Source organism: Gallinula chloropus (genome assembly GCF_964237585.1).
Source record: "Gallinula chloropus genome assembly, chromosome: 20".
In the NCBI taxonomy this organism is placed as follows: Eukaryota; Metazoa; Chordata; class Aves; order Gruiformes; family Rallidae; genus Gallinula; species Gallinula chloropus.
The window spans coordinates 7,319,340-7,340,629 of record NC_140105.1 but is presented as its reverse complement, the minus strand read 5'-3'; positions in this window follow the sequence as shown (position 1 = coordinate 7,340,629).

The following is a 21,290-nucleotide window of genomic DNA, read 5'->3' as shown; positions in this document are numbered from 1 at the left end:
GACCATGTGCTACTATAGCACAGAACACCAAGCCATCCCAACGGAGGACTTTTCCACTTTGGAAGAAAAAAACCCTCATTAAGTATCATTCATCCTATTGCATAAAACCATCATTTAACCACGTCATGTTCTCTGAGTCCCGTTGTGCAACAATACTGCCCGGCACTGGTGCCCTGGGCTGCACCAAGCAACTGAGGAACTCATGTACGGCGTTCACTGGCACCGCGCACACACAAGAGCAGCCCACCCCAAGCCCTGCCCCATCCACCATCCCCTTTATGACAGTCACCAAAAAGAAGGGACACTTTGGGTACAAAATTAGAGGCTGGCAAGCCCCTGGGGAGGTGGCTTTGTGTGGAAGTGCCTGTGGAGCAGTCTGTCCTCCCCAAAGCTGCGGTGGCCCCATTCATTTTCTGCCTGTCCAGTCAGGGAGTCTATTTTCTCCTCCTGCCAGTGGGGAAGAGTCACGTAGTGCCTGAGATTTGAAAGTAATCTGATGAACCAGGCGGGCGGCGGCAGGTACAAGAAGGTCTTCCAGAGTTTTCTTCATCTTTATCAGCTTCTGGAAGTCCTTGTTCATGGATCTACAGGGAATCTCTGTGTTCAGGTAGCAGCTGCAGTCATCAAGAAAGCTGAGTATCTTTGAATTTCCTTCTGATTTTCCGGTCTAAACTCGAATCTGAATCCCCAGGCTGAACAGAAGGAAAATGAACTATTTATATTTTATTTGTTAGCCCTTCTACTCTTTAGATAAAAATCCAGGAGATGTGTAAGAAAATGACTGCAAAAGGCTGGATAATGCAGCATCCCCTGGCCGTGCTGACGCCTCACGGTGCCAAGGCCAAACGCATCATCTCCGTGCTGGCTGCTGCCACGGACTGTGTTCACAAGAAGCTTGAAGTCAGATTGTGGCACCAAAAAGGAATCATTTTAGATGAAAAGAGTTCACAGTGAAGCTACATAATAACGAGACTTTTTTTTTTTTATCAGAGCTTTTTTAGAGCAGGTAGTAATAAAAAAAAAATAGGTAGGAAAGAAAAAAGCAGTGGGAGCTGTTAAGGGCTCGAGCGCTGGGCTAAGAGCATCACTCTCTGTGCAGCACTGACTGATGTGCTGGTCCACACTCACTGGGCTCATAATGCAACAGCCCGTTGTGCCCTAACGGTGCCCACCAGCCCCATCGCTGCCTTCTCAGCCTGCAAGGCAGAGGTTTGCCTGGTGTTTTGCTCCAGTAGTGATGTCTCCAGGTAGTCATCTTCCTGCAGGAAACTAGGTCAAACACCAGGTATGTCGAGGCTCTGAGGACTAAGCCAGGACTGTTCTGTTCTGTAGGTGGCTTTGCGGAGGTGAAAGTAGCGTGAGGAGCAGCATCGGATCTCAGGGCCTCCGCTGATGGTGTGAACAGCAATGCCCACGTTCTTACCCTGCACTTTCCATGAACTGCAAGTCCTGGACCGGTCAAAGTCGGTGTCCTTCACTGGTCTCACAGATACACTTTCCTTATGGACATCACCAAAGCAGCGATGAAACCAGGAGATGCCACCCAACCCCATGCCAGTCCCTGCCGCTCAGGCCAGGCTGGAGTGCTGCTGTGGCCTGACGCTGACTGTACTAATGCAACTCACTAACGGTCCTTCTGCTAAAACTATGGTAAGATCATAAAGACATAGATGGAAAATGTGGAGGAAGGATGAAAAGGGCATGCTGAGCACTCTCCTCTCCATGTGCACCTCTCACGAGCCCCTGCTTGGGGTCAAATCCCCTTCCCCAGCCTCTGCAACCGCTGCCCTCCCTGCTCCATCCCCTTCCCCCTCCCCAGACAAGCAAGAAGAGGGCAAGGCGCACTGTTTATTCTTCCCACCTCAGTGAAACGCATAGCCACAGTGGGCTCAGGTCTCGGGGTACAAAGCCCTTTCCCATCAGGAAGACTCCTCTGGGATAAGCGCAGCCCAAGAGGGACCCGCGTGACAGCACAATCTAAACCCAAACGCGGTGTTAGTCAGAGACAGTGACTGACGTCACCCGCTCTGTCATACGCTCAGCGAGCGGCGGTGCTCTCACTGGTGGTCATGTTGATAACAAGATCAAAGGCTTGCAAGTATTTCAACAGAAGTGCTGGGAACAGTCTTGATCAAAATAAGAGGAAGGCCCTGTATACAGAAGACATGAGAGGTTTGCAACCCACATGTGAACCTTTGAAGTTGTTCTTCCTTTTTTTTTTTCTTTTCCTTTTTTCTTTTTTCATAAACTAGTTTAACATCATTAGTTTAAGAGGTATAAAACCGATCGGGTGTATAATCTCTCTCTGAGCACAGAGTATTATCCACATGCAGACAGGCTTTTGCAGTGGGGAGAAAGAAAAAAAACCCCGCGACGCTGCCGGAGATACTCAAAACTGAGACAAGAAAACACACAATTAGTTTTATGGGATTTGAAGTTCATTTCATAAACTGACATACTTTTGTTAGCGAGTATTGGTAGATAAGTCTGATAGGTTTTCTCTTCCTATAATCCTTTTAACATTTCCATTCCCCCCTGCAGACTTTTTTCCTTGATGTTTTGTTCGGCGCGCTCCCTGCTATCTGCACACGCCTGGCCAGATTTTTGAGACTTAAAAGGGGCACCGTATCAGCGTTAACCGTTCCATGAGAGCTGATAAAACACACACAAGCACTTTGCTATCTATTAACATTTCTGTACTGCTTCCTTCACCTGCACGCAATAGTGATTGAGAGGAGGGTGGGAGCAAAGGAGGTGAATGAGGATGTTTATGACCAACTTCCCACGGCTGATTTTTTTCCACAACCCCTTCCTCACTCTTCATGACCAGCTTTGCTTTCTCCATTAGATTCTCAAGTAAATGGTAGAAGACCAGGTCTACAAGACCCCTGATGGGCAGCTGCTTGGGTGGACACATGCTACTGGGATGGGAGCAAGGGGCACAGACACCACAGCCAGGGTACACAGCTGTGCTGTGTACTCCCTACTCCTAGCAGCTGAGCTCTTCACAGGTGACACAGAACCCAAATTTCACCCTTGAAGGTAACATTTAATGACTACCAACATTTTCTACTCAAATACAGATATTTTTGATGGAAGGTTGAGTTCAGTCCTCATGTCAAGACCCAGTGATAACTCCTTAGAGTCCCATTCAGGACTTGCTCCATCTCTGCTCCCTGCTTCTGCTAGGCTCAATAGTAATTCTGTGTTTGCCACATATATGGTGTACATGTGCCAAGGAGAATCTGAATCCAAAGCGGTTTGAAGCCCGGTTTTCACTGGGGATCTCCATGCACTAGTCCCGTGAGTGGTTATGAAGTGGCTTTCAGACACCCCACCACACAAGCAGTCAAGCTTTACACAACAACTGCTTTTAGAGGGCTAAAACCCCCCCTACTCCTTGCACATACTGAGGCAGTTTGTTAAAGGCACCAACAGATGATGTGTCACCAGCAGCTTGGACCTTTATCTGCCAAACGGGTTCAGATGTAAGGATTTCCCTTCAAATCTGGGATGGTTCAGATCCACCTACGCATCCACCCTGCCTGCTCTGTGCTCCCACTCTGCCCGCGCTTGGCAGCAAGAACCTGGCACGTGAGAAGGATGGAGGAGAAACACGGGGAGGTGATGGGAAGCTCAGTGCTAGCGAGGCCCAAAGTAGATTCCACCCTCTTTTTTTTCATGGAAACACGAACATTTTTTCCATGCATGCTCAGGGAGGTCCCTCAGCATGCACAGAGCAAGCAGGGTGTGCTGGCTGTCCTTCTGCAAAGGCTGGATGCTCCTGAAAGAGAACATGGCCAGCTTGGTAACGAGTCAGGTCTGATGGTATCTTGGCACGACTGCGGAGGAAGTGAAATATATGATGTGTTACTAGCCTGAACTGATGTGATTTGATTCTGCAATATAATCCTTTTTGTTTTCTGGCCGGCCTCTGTAGCTGTGTAAAAATGGTTACTTAAAAACCCAACTAAGTATGAAGCGCGCTCACTGCAAATCTCAGCGAGGAAAGGAAATCCAAATGTTTTGAGTTTAACTATTAAACATAGTTTCCAGCTAGTGTGCTCAGAATTTGAAATTAAACAAATGAAAGAAACATGTTTCAATGGTTTTATGTAGGCAATAATGTCATTAACAGGAAATAAAGAAATTGGGCTTTGCAGCTGTGGCATGAAGTTTAACCCTTCCTGTGCAGCGGGGCGCTTGCTCGCCTGGCACTGCGCCTTGGGAGCTGCTGCCTGCCCCTGGGCATTCCACATGTACAGTGGGACACCTAAAATCCTGAGCCACAGAGCCCTCAAAGGGTGGTGATAATGGAAAAAGCAGGAGGAAAGACAACAGTTATGACTGAGGAGGCTTTCCAAACGCGTGGAAAACTTTTAGATCACAAAGTCAAGTCAAACTCTTCACTTCCCAGGGAAAAAGAAAACCCAAACCCTTTACCTGCACCATCAAAGTTGAGGACCCTAAAATTCTACCTGTTTTGTTTTGTTTCTGCCAGATGATTCAACTCTCAATATTGGGGGTGGGGGGTAGGGAAGGGTACAAGACTCCAGCCCTCGTGATAGGATGTTTCCACCCTTGCTGCTCACAAGCTGGACCAGCCCCGAGGCCGTAAAAGAAACATTCGGTTTTTATTTAAGGATGGCTGTATTTCCAGGTGTGAAATACAGACTGGAGGGAGATTTTGCATGGAGAAAGCCTCACCCCCACATCACATGCTTGGTCCTCGCATGCAGACCTGCCCCCCAAAGTCCCTGGAATCTCCAGCACACAGAAAGTTGCCTAACTGAGTCCCGTATCTGAGCCTATGATGCTGGAAACAGCACTGAGAAGTACAGCCCCAGTATTCACATCACCAGCAACTTCCCCACTTCTTTTTCCATAACACTTGCATTTGTCCAGCTCATAGGGTTGTACCAGACATAATCCATTCCCACAAGGGGACTGAAGTAGTTCCTGGCTTGCTATTATTACACCAGAAAAGGCCATCACATCCCCCCCTATGTTTACCATGCCCACCTCTAAGGTCTTCTAATAAAACATGCAGATCAGCTTATCAATGATGATGCAGCAGGATGGTGGCCATAGCAGGAAGGTGACTGTCACCACCTAAGTCCCAGCTGCATCTTTCTGAGATGAGTTTGGTTTGTGATGGGAATATTGCCACCCAGGAGAAGCTCTAAAACCTTGGAGAAAGCTGTAAAAGCCAAAACCCTGCCATGGCTGATACAGTCAGGTTGAGGGCTGCGGCACTGTTTCAAATCTATAGCAAATACTGGTTCTGGGGGTTACCTCTGTGCATGTAGCTGCCACACAAGCTGAAAAGAGAGTGTGCTCCTATCACCTCTGTCATGAGCAAAGGGTAATAGAGCTTTGCACTGGTGGAGATGCCCACGATCCCCATGCCCATGCCTGGCTGCTTGAACTAAACAAGAGCACTGCCATGATAATTCTCTCCCACTGCAGCAAGCTGGGGGTCATGGGTCAGCTCTCAGGAAAATGGGGCATCTCCTGCTCCACGCTCCTGCCAGGCATGGGGGATGTACGGGCGGGAGAACCAATGTACCAGTGGGATGCCTATTCCAGGGACAGCACGGTGTGGGCAGCAGCTCCACCAGCCCGAGACACAAACAAACCAGCAACAGAGGCAGCGATTTCTGAGCACGTTTTGTGCAGATCCAGATCTGCAAGTCAGGGCTTGCCTTGGGCATCTGTAACATATGTTCTAGCGCCGGGTCCCATTCATCCACCCGTCAGTGCAACTGATAATAGACTCATTAAAAGCACAGCAGAAATTACTGCTTATTATTCTAGCCATAACTTTAGACAATAACATAAATTCTGTAGATCTAACCAATATACCATTGTCCTTTCATTACTCAGGCGCGTACCTAACAGCAGAACAGAGGGAACAGCTTGTATTAAATTGATTTCAGTCCCTGAAGAATGTAATATCAGCACAGGCTAAACCCTGCGTTATTTAATACGTTTAAAAGTATGCAGTTACCACAAGCTTCTACACGTTCACATCTGCTGTAGAAGTGAACACAGATAATGAGACTCTCGTGTGATGTACCTGCCACCAGACAGCACTGGAAATGGTGATGTGCCATGCGGGGCTGCTGGTAAAACTGGCAAAAACCTGGGGTCCAGATACCTGGGGTTAATCAGCATTGAGCCCTTGCCTTCAACAGCTCTAATAGAGCCGCCGTGCTTCAGGGATGCCAAGGGTTTGAAGGGTTTTGAGTGAGGGTGGGCTATCGTGGGAAGACCACTGGAACAGCCCCATCCAGCAGCTAGGATGCTGGTAAACATCCTGGACACAAAGCCAGCCCTTTGTGCTGAATTGCATGAAAACAAATTACCTGCCTCATGCTTCTCTCTGCTATTATGCGGATACGAACCAGGAGGAAAGGACTACACCAGTATAAAACCTGCTGCACACCACTATAAACCAGTAAGGAAATAAAAAAAAAAAAAGAAATCCAAGAGCTTTTTCCTCTGCAGATGACTTTAGGGCAGCTGGGAAGGTTCTCCCCAGCTACTCGAAGTGGCACCACAGAGCCTTGACGCCAGCCCGAAGCGGCAGCAGCACTTCTGCAGAGGGGAGCCAGGATGTATTTTTTGGCAGCAGGGCCAGCCCGTTTCCTTGGGCCACCCCCTTCATTGTGAATGCTTCGGGCATTAGCTCAGGGAACTCACCCGGTTAAAAATAACCCTCCTCAGCACAAAACATAGACAAAGAAAAAGGCTATTTATACCCTGGATCAATTCCGCGGGCTGATTCACTGTGCAGGCCCAGGGCCGGGCGCGGTGGGACACGGCACGGGGCGCACATGAACCAGGCCGTGGCGACGGCCGGCACATCCTGCTGTGAAACAGCTTGACATCTGTAGAGGAGATGGCTTTTTCCTCATAACTATCAGGTTGGAGATGGGAAGATGCTGGGTGCTTTTATTATTTTGATTTTAGCCCATGTGTTTTCGGTTTGGGAACGTCTTTTTTAGGTTTACCTCGTGCAGCTCCCCTCCCAAATGAGCCAGGCCCGTTCCTTTCGGTGCTCTTCCCACATTTTGGGGTTTAAACACCCAAAAAGCAAAAGGGCCAGCTCCACATGGCCAAAGAGAAACAGATGATAAGCCAAACAGCTTGATAAAGCTCAGGAGCAATTATCCATCCGCTGCAGCCCACAAGTTTAAATACGGATAAAGTTAGTTGCAATAATACAGATACAGTTCTTTTTCCATGTTGTTTTCTGTTTTGACTTCTTTGGGATCATTCAAAGGGAGGTTCGGGCTTTGATCTTCTCTATTGGCAATATTTTTTTTCATCTGGGTTTTTATAGTTTGAGAAGAGATGTTACATGCTCGCAACAGAGACTATCAATATGATGTGGGTCTGAACAAAAAACCTGGTGTCAGGTTCTCCATTTGGAGTGTTACCTCAAGCTTTGAAGTTTGTAATGATTCAAAAGCATCTAGAGCTGCTACAAATGTTAATAAAATTAAAGCCATCTGAAAGTGAGGCTTGCATGTGCCTTTGAAAGTAGGTCTGTGATCAGTTATTACCCTCAATTACCTTGTTGTCCACTCTTTTAGCTCGAGGTTAAACTCTTAACACTTCGCTTTGAAGTGGTTATCCTTTTATCTATGACCGGACTGAGGAATTTAAGGGCAATAATCAATGAGAGCTTCATAAGAATAAAGGGGAGACAAGGCAAGGAAAATAGGTGTGAATGTTCCCTTAGCGGCTGGCTGGGGGTTTGGGGAGGCTGGGGGGGCACCGTGCCCTGAGCTTTAAAAAAAAGGGGGGGGGGGGGGGGGGGGGGGAAGGGGGAAAAGAAGGAAAGAAATGGGGAGAAAAAATGGGGAAAAGAAAGAAAGAAAGAGAAAAGGAGCCCCAGCCGTTTCCAAATCGCTGCTAAAAATAAAGCAGGAGCACTAATTCCGGGTGGGGCCGGGAGTGGGAGAGCACAGCGAGGTGAAGCCCTCATCAAAGGCGCGGAGATACGATTAAAGTATTGGCTTCATGGTGGCTTTGATGTCTGCCATGGCCTCACCCTGCCGAGCCACAGCACCGGGGTCCCCAGCCATGACCCCCCCACCCCGAGGCGAGCAGCCCCTGGGCCAAGCCAAAGGTGTGGAGCAGGATGCGGGTGGTTCCTTCCCAGCAATGCAGAGTTCTGCCCAGCATCTTGGCCACCTGCACCCTGCCAGGCCCCAAAAGGTCCTCAGCCACCCCCAAGTTCCCCAACTCCCCCATGGGGATGCAGGAGCCCTGGCTGCTACCCTGGCCTGGCCTGCTCACTGTCAGCGAGGATGCTGGTGACATCCCTGGTCACACCCTGCAAGGACTCCAGTGACTTTCCCTGTGGAAAGGCAGCCGGCCTCCACTTTCACTGTCAGGGAAAAATCAGCACAACACTCCTGGCCAATCCTTCTTTTGAATTTTTTTCTTTTTCTTTTAATCCGAGGTGCCTAGAGCGAGGTGTTGAAACGCACGGAGAGCGCGCTGCGCTTGGCAGGGGATCAAGTCCGAATGGCCTGGTTTTCTGAAGTCCTCAGCACAGCCTCCTCCAGCACCACGGAGCGAGAGCTGCGTGTGCTCAGCATCTCCCAAAAAACATCACACCGCTCCGCTTTGATCCCGTGCCAACGTTTGGATCTGCGTGTCTAATTTAAGGTGCTTGGGTTGGAAAATGTTGACAATTATTGTTACTCTAAAATTAAATCACTGCTTAATTATCAAAATTGATGGTAACTTGGAGTGGCATTTTCAAAAGAGCCTGAGGGAGTCAGAAGGAGATTTTCAAAGGCAGTTTAATGTCTCAGGGCCACGTCTACCTCCTTGTACCTGCAGTTTCTTACTGACTGCTCCTCCTTTGGCACCTTTTTAAGGCCACCCGAGAGATGCTGAGGAGGTACAAGGTAGACCTAAAACCGTGAGCGCAGACCAAAGTCCCCAGCCCTCCAAATGCGCTTGGCTAATTCACAGCGAAAAATCAATTGGCTTTGGGTACCTAATTCTCCTATAATCCTTTAGATAATCCCAGCTTTAGGCTTTCAGATACTGATAAAAAAAAATTGTAAAAAGATAATACAGGAAATGTGTGCAAATAGAAGAGAAAGCCAACGCACAGTCCAGAGAACTTTCAGATACTCTGAAGTTAATATGAAATAGGTTGAGGACAATAGCAATAAAATATTGCTCAAGACAGAGTAAAGGCCCCGAGATCGTGAAGCCCGAGGCTGAGAACACTGTTTCGTAATTAAGGTAGCCTCCAGACAGCGATTGTCATAGGCAGGCATTGCTCAAGGACCCAGCTATTATTGCTTTCATTATAATTTTTCAGGAGAGGATCTTTTTTTTCTGGCTTGGCTCCACCTTCATTCAAAGCTCCCACTGGTCCCAGTCACTAACAAGAAAGCGTTGATTAAGAAACGCTAATGACAGCCTCCACGGGATACAAAGGAGCGCTCCCGCGGGAGCTTTGCCCTTCCACAGAGCAGACCAGGAGGTCTGGTGAAAGAGGTGACACCGGCCTGGGACATCGAGTGCCACATCTGGGATGGGGAAACCTCCAAGAGCAGCTCAGCAGGACACGGATGGCCAAGCCTCACGGCGTGGGGATGGGCACAGCTGGCTGCTAAGGCACCCCAGATGGATGCTTGTGCTGCCCAGATCAGGTGGTTGGTTGCTGGTTAAATGGGGTCGTGCTGGTCTTTGTGCATCAAACCAGGTGAAAAAGGACTGGTGGGAAGGGTTTTCCCAAGAAAACTGATCTGACCGGTAAAAAAATACCCAATACACCCTATATTGCAACCAAACAGCTCTTTTTAAAATGGCAGTACAACTGGGGAGTGGCATCATTTGTCTCAGGCTCTACACTCTCCCACAGGCCCAGACTGTATCCCCCAGGAAAGGCCGGGCTTCGTGCTTGGACAAGGAGAGTGTGTGGCGGGGAAATGGTGTCAGGCACCCCACACAACTGCTGCAGATCGCTGCTGCCTGCCAGGATGTACACATCCTGGATTCTGGCTGGAACTGGCTGTGGAGTTTCAGCCTTGCTGCGGAGGGGAAGAGGGCATGGATTGGAAACTGCTGGCTGAAAAGAATCTGACGTCCCATCAAAATCCAACTCTGAAGCATTTCAGTTGGACATAATTACGTCACCAGAGTGAATCTTACTGGGATCTCAGGATTAGCTCCCATCACCTGACGTTACGCTGAGCGTGACTGTGCCTGTCTACACTTAACTGCTGACCGATCCTCGTCATCCTAGCAATTAATACACTGAAGCAAAGTCATGTTCCAACACGGTCTAATTTTCTCATGAAGCCAAGTGCCAAGGAGGATTAGAAACAAAGGGGAACAGCCCAAGATGGCTTCACCCTGCACTGAGCCACTGAGGGTCACTGCTCCTCTACCTCCAGAACTTGTCATGTGTGACCCCAGGGGGACCAGGGGCAATCCCACCCCAGCAGAACTCCTGGATAAGCTGAAATCCCAAATTGCGGTGGCAGGGACAGGGGCTGAGCTGTTCATCCTGCACCAGCTGCTCTGATATTTGGCTGGTTATCAGCACCTGGATAACAAGCAAGCGACAAAGAAGGAAGAAAGACGAAGAAACGCTTTCAAGTTCTCCTTAATTCTGTAGTATCTTTTCTGTGAGAGCCTGCAGACGACCGGGGCTCATCCCAGATCCTGAAGAGCCTCCTCAGCTGCTGGAAATCCCAGCTGGCTGCATGCGGGGAGCTTGGGAGAGCTTGAGCCCCAATCCTGTGCAGGGGTCTGGCTGCAGAGAGGTACCTCTTGCACTGTTAGCATTAGCATTATTTTTTCCCCAAGTCATTATATTGAGGAATGGAGTCAAGCACCACAGAGAAGATGTGTTTGCTCTAAAACATCCTGATCCCTCTGCAGAGCAGCAGAGGTGGCCAAGCACACGCTGCTGTGCTGCTCTGCTCCCTGCACTGAGCCCCTCACAAACACACGGGGATTTTCCCCTTCTTGGGGCTGGCACTGAGCTGGGCAAAGGCTGCCCTGGTGCCTGCACCCCTAGAGCTGCTGGTGCTGCACCCACAGATGGACAAGCCCTAGCCCAGGTCCTCCCCCAGACCCCAAGGAACCTTGCAGGGAGGGGACCAGCTTCCTTAATCCTCAAGAGAGGGGAAAAAAGTGCCACCAAAGACAGCATGTTCAGAGGAGTAGTGCCTGGAGCTGCTGGACCTCTCGCCATCCCAGCCCCATTGCACTGAGGAGGGGCTTAGGTTAGCAAACAGACAGAAGTCACAGGCTAATGAAGATCAATCAGGTCCTTTTAAGGCTTTGATTAACTTTCTCCCTCACCCAAGACAAACAGCCTTTTCCCAGGTCTTGATGGTTCCCCCACCCACTTCTCCAGCACCCTCCATTCCACCAGCTCTTCTCTTCTCTTTAAGGGAAAAGGCAGATGATGAGAGCACAACTCCTCTCCCCATGTTTTACCCATTCCTCTAACATATTGCCCCAAATCCCTCCAAGGACACTGTGCCATGTGCATACTGGGGCAGACTGGTCCTATTGCACCTTCTCCTTACTCCGATATGTGACCTACTGCTTAAACCAAATCTCTCATCTAGGGTGTCAGTTGCCTTTAAAAGAGCAGGGGGTAATCCCGGGCTCCTGCACAAATCCTCCTTCCCCTGGGGACATACACACACACACACACCCCCCTGGGCTGGGTGACACCTCCCAGGGTTCCCCTGGAACAGCAGGAGGGGAGGAGAGGCACCACCGCCCTTCACGAGGCTGCGGCAAAGTTCTGTGACACTGAGGAGTTGGCAAATCCCTGGATAAAAGGGAAAATATGTTCATAATAAATAACACTGAAGTAACACGTTGCGAAATATCGACTCCCTCGGAAAGGCGGCTGTTTGCTTTCAGTGGAGCTGCTATCTGATCCTCTGCCAAACGGCGCTGAGCGGCTGTAAAAGATCCTTCTCTGTGGCTGCCCAGACAAAACCAGGTGCCCAAAAGTGCAACGACTCTGTGTGTGTTGTGTGTGGGGGAGATGTGCACCCATGCCAGTGCCCCCCAGCCCCTGGGAGCCCCACTGCAGCCGCTGCAGAGCCCAGGCACCACACAGCCGAAACTTTAATTTTAAACCAAGTAATCCCACGTCAGCACAGAGACGCTACAGGAGAACAGAAGGGGGGAAAAGAAAGAGGTGTTGATAAAATACTTGTTAGAAAGAAAATTGGATTAGCGGTGCCATTCTGGCCATGAAGTTCTTTGAGCTAGAGAAAAGAAAATAATAATCTTGTTCCTTTTTTCCCCCCTCTCTCTGCAGCCCACAGAAGGCCTCACAGCCAAAACACCAGTCCTTCTAATCTTATTTTCTTTTTTCTAGCATGTATTTTATTAACCCCTTTTCTCATTTAACTGCTATGAATAGCTCAGTGGGTAACATCCTTCTTAGAAAGTGAAAACCTCCTTGGAGATGCGGTGCAAGGAGAGAAATGCAGACAAACCTCCCGCTCCTGCGCTCCAAAGAAAAGCCCCCTCTGTAATCCTGTCTGGTGAATCCCCACATTGTACCCCAAGGTGGCTGCGAGTCCCAGGTCCCCTTACTGGAGCAGGGACAATTGGGGAATTTATCTGCTGACATGCTTGTTCCTGGCTCTAGAAGCTCCACAGACATGGAGCAGAGATTAGAAAATAAACAACCCCCCAGGCTTCTCCTTGGGAAAGTGTATCTATAAGTCTATACGTATGTAGCACCGTAAGATGAAGTCAAGCACCCTGAGTTACCCTTCTTTCACAGCTTCCCTCCCCAGCTATCGATCACATACGATAAAATCCCCCAGCACAGCCTGGGGTGCTCACAGGGGTGAGCCCCACACCCCTGTGCTGGGGCTGTGGGGACTTCGGGGCAGGCACGGTACTGCTGGTGGCACGGGGGCTTTGGGGGTGGTTTTATCCCTCTCTGCCTGAAGCGACACTCATACGCCCACGGCAGGATTTTGTGCCCCGAGTAAGACATGGTGCAAGTGGGATCTGGGAATGCTCAGGGGTCGTTTTCCCTCTGCACAGCAGCGATAGAAACCTGGCCGGAAGAAAAATCAACCAACCAAGCAAGCCCCAATTAAAGCATCAAATCCAATGGAGATGGTCCTGCCCTGCACTGCTGTGAGGGAGAACAGAGATTTGGCCTCACCATAAAGAGAATATCAGCTCCAGCGAGCTTGGCTGCTGCCTCCTTCCCTGCAAGCAGGAAACCTTCCTGGGAGAGGAGTGGGAGCAGGATCCAGCCCTGTGCGATATTTGTGTGTTATTTTCCTTGACAGCTGTGGTGCATAGTGGTAAGTGCATGTTTAATTCATTCACAATTTATGGTGTAATGAGAACAATGAATGTGTCTGAGGGAATAATTGCTTCACGGCGGGGATGCTGGAGAGTTCAAGTTGGTTGGCACCTGGACTTTGAATCGGGGCTGGCGGGGATTGGCTCCGCCAGCCCCACAATAGCACCGATAACAAAGCTGCTGGGGATGGGGAGGGGGTTCAAAGTCACCCCGCGCCCCCACACTGCTCGGGCGAGCTGCAAGAGCCTTTCGCCAGGACGGCAGCGGCTGGATCCAAGCCCTGTTTGACCCGTCTGGCCCCATTTCCCGGGCACCAGGCGAGGGCTGTGAACGAAGCTGGCTGTTTCCAACCTACATTCACAAGCAAGTTTTGCTGCACTGCAAATCCACGTCCCTCAAAACCCAGCACTTTCCCCCCTCATCTCCCTCTAAGACCCTGTCACTGCTCCATCCACCAAACCCTCCTTTTGTTGAGGGTGTAGGGGGTTGACCCTTTCCAGTGTCCTCAGCAGCCACATGGAGTTTCTGAGGCCTTAGAGGTCAAGAGCATCCATATGGAGGGCCCAGGAGCTCCGTGCGTCTCCCAGCTGTCCCACGGCAGCTGTGCTCGCAGACCCCAAACAAAGCTCCTTAGGGGGCTCGGGGGTTGCTCTGCACCATGCTGGAGAAGCCCTGAAATCAAACCACCCCAAGAAGGCTGCAGCCAGAAGAAGGCATCACGCTTGGCTCCATGTACAAACAGCTCATTATTCATCGGGCTGGGAGCAGAGAGATGGTGTTATCTATCATGGGCTCTTTCCTGCAGCAGCTGAGCAGGACCAGATTTAGAGGCAACAATAAAGAGATGCCGAAAAAGCATTGCTCAAGCCTTGGCCCATGCAGCATGAGGTCTGCGGCAGCCCTCTCAACAGCTCCTGCCTCTTGGCACCTAGCAGGAACACAGATCTGATTTCTCCAACAGAAGTGTCAGAGCACGAACAACAAATCTTCCATGCCACAAACCCACCCCAAGGAGATCATCTATCAAGATTGGGCCCTTGGACCCAGCATCACGTGTCTGAGGGGAAGGGGCTTGGAAAGTGCTGCGAGACTCTCAGATGGAAGGTGCCATATAACCACAGAGGCTGTTGTTAATTATTACACCCTTACATTGGGGAGCTGCACTACAGACCATCAGCGCTCCAGCTTTTCCATACATGGACCGCATGGGATGAGTCTGGGTCCCCGCGCTCCTTCGCCATATGGGAAAGCCATGGGCTGGGGATGGAGTTGCCTTGGACATCTTTCAGAGCCCTGTTAGACATTAACCCCTGCAGGGCCCTACAGAGCATTTTGAACATGTATGCAATGCTTGATAGCCAGCAGAATCTGCTTTTCGCTGGGGCAACATCTGGGTACAAGCAGTTCTGGGCCAAGCTGATGTGCAAACTGCTGTGCGGGCTTTCCTTCAGGGGCTGGAAGGCACTTAGAGTGTTTAAATGGTTTAGGTGCATAAATTCAAAGCTGTCAGTTGAGCTAGGAACTTGATTCAGATTAAATGGATCAAGATTTAAGGCTCCTGCATCCCCGTGAAAACATCCTACCCATCCACACTATGGCAATAACCGCGGTTAAGACTGGGAGGCAGAGTTTAGGTGCAGGCAGACACGTGAATTTGCAGTCCTGACAGAGAACCGTGTTTTATCCCATCCAGTCTGAGGTTAAACACAATGTTCTGTCAAGCCACATACGGAGGAAGACATGGTTTGGCAGCGGCGTCTCGCGTAACCACGGTTAGACATGGCATACCTCCGCTGGGCCGCTGCTGCAGTGGCGCGATTTGCATCGCGAGGAGCGGCTGCCAGTTTTACTTTCATCTGCATCTTAGGAAGATCGAGGAAGCAGCGTAGCTGTAAATACATCAACTGTTATGTCCTCCCTGTAATGCTCTGTCTCATCACCACTCTCTCTGGAGCTGCTCACCGTGAAGCCTGATACCTCTCTGCTCGGGGCTGCTGAGTGCTTAGAGACTGACCCAGCCAGGCCACAGCCTTCAGCTCTCCACAGGCAAGAAAAGGTTAAAACCAAAGGTGACTGCAGATGTAAAATGTGAGTTTGGCTGGGGTGCAACACTTTCTCACCCTGCTCCATCTTCTCGCAAAGGTCAGACATGGTCCAAGCACCCCCCACCCCACAACAGTCCCATCCCATCTAGACCAAGCCCAATCTCATCTCCAGTCTAGGGTGTCTGGGTTTTCTGGAGGACATTAAGTTGTGAGGAGGCTCTATCAAAGGGCATTCAAATCAAGGCAAGCATCAAACCCCAAAGCTGCTTTGAAAGCACAAGCTCCAAATTCACACTGTGGAGGGGGAAGGCTTGAACCTGCCTGCCCAGTAAATCACCTGGAAGGGCTCCCTGCAACAAAGCCAGCTGCAAGCAAGGGCAAAGGCTGCGACCTCAGGGTGCAAACATCTGCAGGAGCTTCCAGGGAGTCCCAGGACTCAATGAGGGTGATCTCAGCAAGGTTCTAACCACAGCCTTCACCCAGACTCTAGAAGTAAAGGTGTTTCCTCTGCTGTCGTCCCTAATCTTTCATGCCCTCACACTGTATCTCCGAGGCTGCACTTGCCAGAGATTTTTTACAGCATCATTCTTCACCAGCTCAGAACCAATTAGAAGAAAAGTCAACTTAGGGAGAAACTTTGGTCAAAAAAATTGTGACTGATAATTGCAAGCCCTGAAAATAATTTTATCCAGACCAGACCCATGTAGAATATGTAATTATGTTTTTATAATGATGGAACAGTATTGCAGCCAAGTCAAGTGGGCAAAGACAGGGCAAAAGCAGCAAAAAGTAAAATTAAAAAAATAAATCCCACATTAAAGACAGACAGTAACACACACCAAATTCAGGGAAGAAATTACAAATCAGGGGAAAGGACACGGTGCAATCTCTAACTAGCAGACCTGAAGGCAGTTCAAAGGACAGTTATTTTTAAGAAGCGTTACAACCAAAGATGACGTGCCCGATATGCGTCCGCTATTAATCAACATGAAAGACTGATGGTGAAAAGTCAGAAGTGTTCTGTGTTTGGAAAAAAGCCAGGTAGGCTATTAGAACAGAGACGAAACCTTGAAACCTTTCTCCTGCACAAGATAACATAAGAATTTATCGTACATCTCAGAGTAACACATAACTGTGGGCAGAGCTGCCCAAGACCCGGTCTCGCAGCTTGGCACTGCCACGCTCCACAAATGCCCTGCTCGGAGGGGAAGGTCCTGGGGACCACAGAGGACAGATACGTTGGGTCAATATTTAAAGACATGGGGATGTTCCACGTTATTCTTGGCCTATGTCCCAAGTTTAATTCAAAAAGGGACAAGAGACGGATGTTCAATAAATATTTACAGAGGCGCATTATAATTAACACCAGACTATTTAATAACATCCTACTGAATTACCTGGAGACTGTTTTTCGTGGGGTTTTTAAAGAAGCAGCATGATGGTAACTAAAAGAGAAGAAATTACAACCTGTTTTGAGTCTGAGCAAACTTGCTCTGCTCTACTTACAAAGGTTTAATCAGAGGATCTGATCACAGTCAGGAAGGATACAGAAGAGGATTTCAATAGTATTTGAATAGTAGAGTTGTTTTTTTTCTGATAGGATTTTCAGCCAAACCCACTGGATTTGAAGTAGAACATTTATTCAGGGAAGTTTTAGGAATGGTGTCCCTAGGCCACTTGTGAATCCTCTTCAGTCTTTAGATCTTTGAATACAAGTTCGTAAGCCCCCATGCAGCTATTTCACAGCCTAGCACTCATGGGAGTATACATACATCACTGGGAAACAGCTGTTATATGGGGGAAGGAAAAAAAGAACAGAGGTCTGCAGAGAGACCAGCACGTTCTGATCGGCTTCTAGTAGTCACATGAATTTCAAATTATTGTTTCAGTTCAAGTCTGGCACTTCTCACCCTCCTCCTTACAATGGCCACGCACCACACAGCGACTGCACACCATACAACACTCTGACCCAAACCCAACATCTTCTGTACCAACAGCTCCAGAGGCAAAGGACCACCAGCCCCTCCTCCCCCAAGGACCAACACCCTATAGCTTAACACAACAGCAGCCATCATTTTCAGAGAAACACATGGATATTGCAGAGACTTGACCCACTCCTCCCCTCTGCAAAGATAAAAGCAAGGGGATGGCTCTCCCATGGGGGTATCTCCCCCCCGCCGGAGGCACCCAGGGCAGTCCAGCCCCCAGCACTCACACACATCTCCTGATGCTCTGTCCCATCTGTCGAGGTGGCATCACGCCAAGCCACGAGCAGGCTGGATCCTGCACAAGGCTCAGCATTGTCACAAGCCACCTCTTGCTGTACTGATTGTCACAACAGGGCTCACTCCCAAGAGCAAAGCTCCAGCATCAACAGCAGTGGTCAGCAAACGCCCAGAGAGACGGGATCAAACCCCACCAGAAATACATGAAAGAAAATCATCCCCAGCCCTTATTAGATCCATCAGAAAGGTTAATTAACTAGATTCCACCAACAAACCACAGCACTGCTGACACACAAACCCAATTCTTGGGGGAAGCTATTTTACTGGTACAAAACCCCACCAACTTACTGCGAGGTAAGTCCTTCAGCTGTCCTCTGCAGACAAGACGTTCACGTGCAGCCATGCAACAGGAAAGCTGGAGCTGCTGACAGAGGGCTGCAGACACAGCTCATGGGGTGCCAAAGGGGTTTTCAGGCAGGAGGAAAGGAGGTACATACACATACCTCATGATTTTGAGGACTGCCTTAGCTCTGATGAAGATATTAGGTATGAGCTATACTGGAGGCAGAGGCTAACCCTCAAGCCTGGCTATAAGTCTGCAGCTCCCAGAACATCCCCTTAGCACATCCAATCACAGGGATGGGCCTAAGGTTAGGTGCAGGGCTAAGGTTAAGTGTTTGCATGTGTGCTGCATTGAATTAGGGTCTGGAGTTCAGGTGGGAAGGGGCTGGTTTGTCCCTGATCTGCAAGGCTCTGGCCCTGTTGCTGGGGCAGGGTGTGGGGTGGCAGCTGGACCCCATTGTTGTAATTGGAGCTTGTCCACAGGTGCCTGGTTACTATTTTACTGCACCCAGTATTTATATTTCAAACCGTAGCATAGCAGTCTGGTGGTTTATGGCACCCACAGAGCTGCCAGGAGAAACCTTGGCAAAGGCCTGGGAAAAAAATAAATAATGATAATAAAAAAGGCACTGAAACATCGCTGGGGCCACCATCTGGGGACAGGGCTGGCAGGAGATGCTCCGTGGGTCAGCTGCTCTGTGTGTGCTGCTGCGTTTGCTGCCTTCTTGTTTAGCAATGCCTGCCTTTGCAGCCAGAGGCTGGGCCTTGTTCAAACCCTGTGAGCTCTAAGAAATGTCCAGGAGATGGAAGTTGGCTCTAGGTGAGAAGTTGTGCTCAGGAGCAAGCTGGAGGAAGTGCAACACATCAAGCCCCACGTGCCCACCTCTCTGCCCATACAACATGTCAAGCCTCCACCTCTCTGCCCATAGAGGCTCAGATCCCCTTTCTCTATGCTAATTGCTCCAGCAAATGGAGGGTGAGCTGGGATGGTTGCGTGCCATGATCCCCAGGAGCTGGACCAACCAGCTAAACATGCAGGTGATAGCCCCAAGGGCCCGCTGATTGATGCTTCCTGGCAGGTCTTACTGCTGTGTGCATCTTGTTCAGATGCAGCCATGAAGGGTTTCCTCCCAGCTGTGCCCAGGGCAGCAGAAAAGTACGTGCACTTCTATGTCTGCCTCCAGCAGAAGGACATGTCCACCTCATAGATGGCTGCCCCATCTTACTAAACCACTTGATGCTCATGTGCCAAGAGAGGAGAAGCCAAGAGAGTGACTCCAAGTCCCCAAACCCACACCAGCTGGATCCTGCTTGTCCCTGGATTTCCCAAGAACTGCCCTGCTTGCTGTCCCTTCCACAGGGGATGTCAGTAGCATAGGTGGTCCTCCAGAGTGAAGCTACAGGGTTGGTCCACAGCTGGCACAGTCTCCTGAAAGCTTCTCTTTGAGCTTAACAGGTTTGGATTAGGCCTAGCTTCATGGCTGTAGAGGTTTAAAAGTGAGGATAGCAAATACTGCAACAAAAGTGGGTCTCTATTATGAAGTCAGGGGAGTTTTCATCCTAGATTCAAATCTATACTGAAATTACTCAGCCAATGACCTCATCCAACAGCGATGAACAAACAAGAAGATGACAAGCAAGTGTCGATAAGTCTCAGAAGACGTAACATCATTGCTGAGCACAATTAAACACAGCCTCACAAACATCCAGGCTCTGACTGCTCATGAAATCCATATGGAGTCATTAGCCTTCTTAGGTCTGTTTTTCCACCACCCTTAGATGCAGCATAAGAGCCTGACTGTATAAAACCTTACTGAGATTTAGGTAGGTTCTGGATTTAAAGAGAAAGAGCCATTTCTAAGGAATCCCTTTCTAAAAATGCTTGCTCTGGATGAAGAGTGATTGACCATGAATCCACAGGCCACTGCCAACTCCAGCAACTAACCAGCCAAATCTTCAGGGCCGTGTTCGATGGCTGAGCCTGTGCAAAAGCTCTTGGTGGAGCTCAGCAGGGAGGACATCAGCTGGTCCACAGCTGCATCAGTGTTGTGTGTTACGGGGTAGATGGTACCTCTTGGGTCATGTGGACTGTCTGCTAAACCTCATTAAACATGTCCTGCATGCTCCAGGAGTTCTCAGCACTGTGAGATTGGTCCTTAGTGAAGAGACATGGAGGGTTTGGTAGAGTCCTTGATTTCAGCTCAGGATCACTCTGACTGACAGATTTCTTATGGACTCTAGGTCCAGGGTTTCAGTAAACACAGTGAAGCCTTTCTCTGGGCAAAACCAGACAGTTTAACTTAACTTTGGTGCTAGCTTGGCTGGGAGAAGCCAACTGTGGAATGAGCACCCACAACCTTCGTTTGGAATGATGGCCAAACCTGCCTGCTGCCAAACACAGGTGTCAGGCTTCAGATAGGAGAACCAGGTTCCTGAAGGACAATCTGGTGAAGGGGTGCTATGATGGAAGCACCGTGTTAGAACCTAACTGCCCAGTTGAGGTACAGGTCTTCCTTTACTTTGTTCCTCCTACAAGCACACACTTCCTCTCTTTCAGCCCCAAGGGCTGAGTGTGATGCTCGTGCTGACATACACGACACACAGCTCCCTTTCTGCTAAGCCTCATGGCTATGCATTTTTGATGCTTTTTTTCACCAAAAAAAATATTCTACTTTAGGGTGGAAAAGTTTTATTTAATTATCTTCTATTTTTTTTTTTTTTGGCTTGAATTGACCAACTGCCTATCTTCCAGAGGCTTTATCAAAGGAGCCACCAGTACCAGAGCACATCTAATTTTAAGTGGGCTTTAGTTGACAGACTTAAAATTGATCATGCATTTGAGTTTCAGTAACTTGCAATTTCTGCACTCTTTGATAGCACGCTTTAAAGAACAAGTCTTCTTTAATGACAAAGGCTTAAAAGAAATGACCTTTCTGAACAAAATATCAAAGCTCAGAAAAGAGAGTTCCTTGGAAAAAAAATAGTCAGAATTAAAATGACCTTGTGTTTGAAACTTTCATACGGTATCTGATGTCTCACTTTGTACCCTCCGAATGAGACCAAGTCTATAATTCAGTAGTGTGGCGGCTCCAGTAAGTTTTGTGATTTGGGAAGGACTTGCACTGTGTTAAGATAATTAAAAATAAAATCAAATCAGCTCCTGTGTACGGTCTCTATCAAGACTCGCCGATAGAATCATAGAATCATAGACTGGTCTAGGTTGGAAGGGACCCCAAGGATCATAGAGTTCCAACCCCCCTGCCACAGGCAGGGCCGGCAACATCCAGGCCTGGAGCTACACAAGGTTGCCCAGGGCCCCATCCAACCTGG